Source organism: Cucumis sativus, unplaced genomic scaffold (assembly GCF_000004075.3).
Source record: "Cucumis sativus cultivar 9930 unplaced genomic scaffold, Cucumber_9930_V3 scaffold116, whole genome shotgun sequence".
Taxonomy (NCBI): Eukaryota; Viridiplantae; Streptophyta; class Magnoliopsida; order Cucurbitales; family Cucurbitaceae; genus Cucumis; species Cucumis sativus.
In genome coordinates, this window is record NW_022279522.1 from 3,801 (window position 1) to 8,000 (window position 4,200).

Consider the following 4,200-nt stretch of genomic DNA (forward strand, 5'->3'; position numbering starts at 1 on the left):
TTGTTTTTCTAACGACCATATTTGTAATTCATTACTTTCCTAGAATGATTTCGCATTTATTATTTGTAACTTATTATTATCCACGGAAATTGTGCAATACTAAATCATGTGTGTTTGAAAATTATTTCCTAACTTAATTCTACATAGTTGATATGCGGAACAAATAATTTGTAATGAAATTGCAAAGTCAAATTTTCTAAAGTGTACATGGAATAAAGTTTGGAATAAAGTTTTGCACATTTTCTAAAGTGTAGCTTTGGATGGAACGAAGATTATCAATGCATCGTTGTAGAGCGAGAGTTGTTTGATAGTTGGGTCAAGGTATTAATTTCACAGTACAATTTTATGTACTTTTATAATCCCAATCATCATCTAATATGTCTGAATTATGTTTGTATAGAGTCATCCTGGAGCCAAAAGCCTTCTACACAAATCATTTCCACATTATGATGATCTGTCCTATGTCTTCGGCAAAGATCGGGCAACATGAGCATGTTCAGAGACCTTTGCTGATGTGGGATGTAATGTGCATTACAATTTTAATGATGGTGTTCCCTTGGGTGATTCACATGATCAAGACATCCCGACAATGTATAGCCAATGACTTGATATGTCACCAGATGAGATGTTAGAAATACGTGCAGGTTGATCAGATGAAAGAAGAAATTATTGAAGTGAAAGTAAGAGAAAAAAGAGTGGCCAACAATATGAAGGGATAGATGTGATAAGTAATGCAATGGAAGTTAGAAATGACAATTAAAAGCAATTGCAAATTGACTTAAAGAAAAGTGTGTAACAGAGGTTGAATTGCGTGCTAAAGTCGTGAAAGAACTGCAAGATATCCCTGAACTATGGAATCGAGACAAGGTAAAGCTTATGCAAATCATATTCCATAGGGTGGATGCCATAGAGGTAAAACTTAAATTGGAGTATTGCAAGGTTCTCTTAAAAGATAATGTTGGACCAGTTGTCGATTTGATGACTTTCTACTTTTATTTTGTGAACTTGTTATCTTGGTTTGGTTTGTATTGTCCTAAGTTTAATTACAAGTGTTATATGAAACTTTATATATTTATATTTCACTAAGCACATATTTGAGCTTTCGACTTCATAAATTAAAACAAAATAAATTGAGAGCCACTCTTTTCAGTGGTCTTTTGTACTTGGGAGCTTTCCTCTAAAATCACTCTCTTTATATAACCAACTTCTTGCATGTTTTGGTTGGGTAGAATTTTTTTTATAAAAAATTTAGCTTTTTTCTTTCTTTCTCTATTATTATTATTACTAATTTGTAATGTTGTGGTGAAGGTGTGGGGATCTGCCAAAAGTCTAAAATGGAGTTTATTGTAAAAAAAATGGATAAATGTGATTAAAGTGGAATTTTTGTTTTCTTCATAAACCTTGTTTCTGTGTTTCTTTGTGGGATAGTTATAGTTAAAGACAATATGTTCTTTTTTCTCTATTTCTACAAATTTCTATTTACTATCAATTTTCTACATCAAATTATTGACTAAATTATACCATCAAGAGACTAAAGTATAATAATAACACATCCATTCATATATCTTTTACCATGATATTGAAAGGTAAGCTCTCTTAATTATGTTTTTGAAAGGTAAGATTTCATCTGCTTAGTAATTATTTTAATTTCTTTTTTTAAAAAAATTAAACTTACTTTCTTCCATTTTTTTACTATGTTTTGTTGATCTTTTAAGCATAAGAATATTGTGTTTGTAGGAATTAGTCAAAATTCCAAAATTTTAGTTGTCAAATTTTGAGTTGGTTTTTCTATAAAAAAAAAAAAACATGGATATCGAAGTACTTGATTTAGAAGTGAAAGATGTATTTTCACCTTCACTCTCAACTCTTTCACTCACTGTGAGGGGTTGCTTAGCATTTAAGAAATTTTTGCATGTCAACCCTGCAAATCATGGTACAAGTAGAATTGAACGCTCATTGGCATAGACATCAAAAGTACAGTAAAAGAAAAACTCAATCATACAACAAAAAACAAACTTACATATGAGCTTAAGCAACCAGAAAGGTATAGGTCAAGAATTGAAGAAAAAAAAATCAATTATGTTTAATAAGGGAGAAACAAAATCCAACTTGTACCAATATTTGAAAAATCAAATGAAACAAATGGAGTAAAAAGAGTTAAAGAGAACAACATTATCCCAAATTAGGGAGGAAAAAGAAAACAAAAGTCCTTACAGCGATCCTCCCTAATCAACAAAAATACATTTTATAAAGACCATTAAAGGTTTCAATAGCCACATGATAGAGGTATGAGAGATTGAGGGTCTCTAAAAGGTTCAATCCTTGGTGGTCTCCAATCCAAGGTCAAACGTGACATAGAGACAATAGACTTTTTAGAGAGGTTTTGAGAGGTCATTAATATAACACCTTTGTGAGGGACTCGACCACTAACACGTTCTGTACTAGTCTATTTGGCCTAATTATCTCTTGTAGTAGTTTGGACTCCTTTGGTTGGCTTTTCATTTTCTATGTCCCAGTGCATTCATTTTCTCCGTGAAACTCTTGTTTCTCATTTCTGGAATTTAAATACACGACGGGTACTATACATAGAAAGGTAATAAAAAGAATTTGGCCATCCTGTACAAATAATTTAGCTCGCATCATAACATAAGCGGTCAAATTCTGGGTTCAACATGTTTATTGCTCTAATGATTTCAAGATACCTACTATTGATGAATGCATAAAGTATTCATAAAATGCACGAGACGAAGTGTATCAATGGAATGCACGCTAAGCCAAACATAATGTCGAACCTAGTTGTGCATCAATGATCCACGACTTCAATAAATGTTCTTGTTTGCTGGCTAAAAGTAAGATTAAGGTAATAATCACATAAACATAACTTGTAATACAGGACCTTGTGATTTAATATGACTTTCCACAATGTATCAAACTCCCAGCCCCTAAGAAAAGGCCAAATATGGCAGTACTTCCAAGTGTTGTTTTTTATCCAATATATCTAATTTTCAATAGTCCTAACACCTGCAACAACAGATACAAGTTTAGTCAATAATTCATTCTCATCTATCATCATCAAAAACTGTTTCAAGTCTTTTTTTTTTCTTTTTTTGTAAACCTTTGGGCTTTTAAAACTAAAACTTAACATAATAAGAATGGAATAATTGAACCAAACGTAGAAATATTCAGGAATACGAATAATTTCCTATAATCTATGAGTTTTCCTCTCCTCAAAGTCATTTAGAATGACATGAAGAAGAATATAAAAATATGAGAAAAGATTATGAAATTTGTTTCGACAAGGACAAAATCTGTAGTATTTTATTTTTCACTTCAAAGTTGGTTGAGTGCGAATTTTGATCCCATGCTAATAAAACATAACTTTGGTAATCTCCCATGATAATAGAATTCCTAGCAAGGCAGTGCCGAAATCTCATATTAGTTTCAAGATGCTTAGATAAAACACTAGTTAACTGGAAAAAGATTAACTATTCATGATAATTTGATGAGAAACTTTAGATTGTCATAACAGAGTTAGAGAGCCATGGTTGAATTTATGGGAGATAGTATTACCTTAAATCTAATGGCCTCATACCATAAACAGCACCTAGAAAAAGAAAAAGAAATCTGTTAGTTCTAGAATCCTCAGCCAACACATACTACATACTTCAAAATTCAGATCAAAACATAGAAAGAAAAATATATAGAGAGAGAACTTTGATCTAATATTGATGTCATCAAGATTGTTGCACTAGCTAGTTCATAATGCTCGACACTCATGGGGAGTTTGATACTTAAAACTGGAATTTATCACATCCAAACAACCAAAAAGGTTTATTAGCATGGGAAGTTGTACTAATAACAAGGAAAGCAACTGATTAAATTCCAACATCCATGATTCATGACTTTGAGGTGGTCTCGTTCGTTACAGTTTAGGTTGGTTTCTACACAACCAACACCATCAATATTATTACTATCAACTCCACCTCACGGTAAACGAAGAAACTTCCAAGAATGTCAAGTTTCTAGAGTGGCATAATTAGAAGCAAGGACTTTGCGTTAGGGAGTTAACATTATAGATTATATCAGATATGCTTCCTATAAAAAATGATTATATATAGGGACAATCTTCCTTTGTGTTTGGACTGCACCCATGCATTTATAGCACGAGAGCATTTAAGGAATTAGATCACATCGCATCCT

General features: G+C 32.0%; 1 long non-coding RNA gene across 1 annotated transcript; it reads right to left on the bottom strand.

Annotated features, from left to right (window-relative positions):
- Positions 1-2,781: 2,781 nt before the first annotated feature.
- LOC116405546 lies at positions 2,782-3,754 on the bottom strand. The gene is made up of 2 exons (XR_004218668.1): positions 3,571-3,754; positions 2,782-3,021 (listed from the first exon to the last, which is right to left on the bottom strand). It is a non-coding gene; the product is annotated as an uncharacterized LOC116405546 (long non-coding RNA).
- Positions 3,755-4,200: the final 446 nt, after the last annotated feature.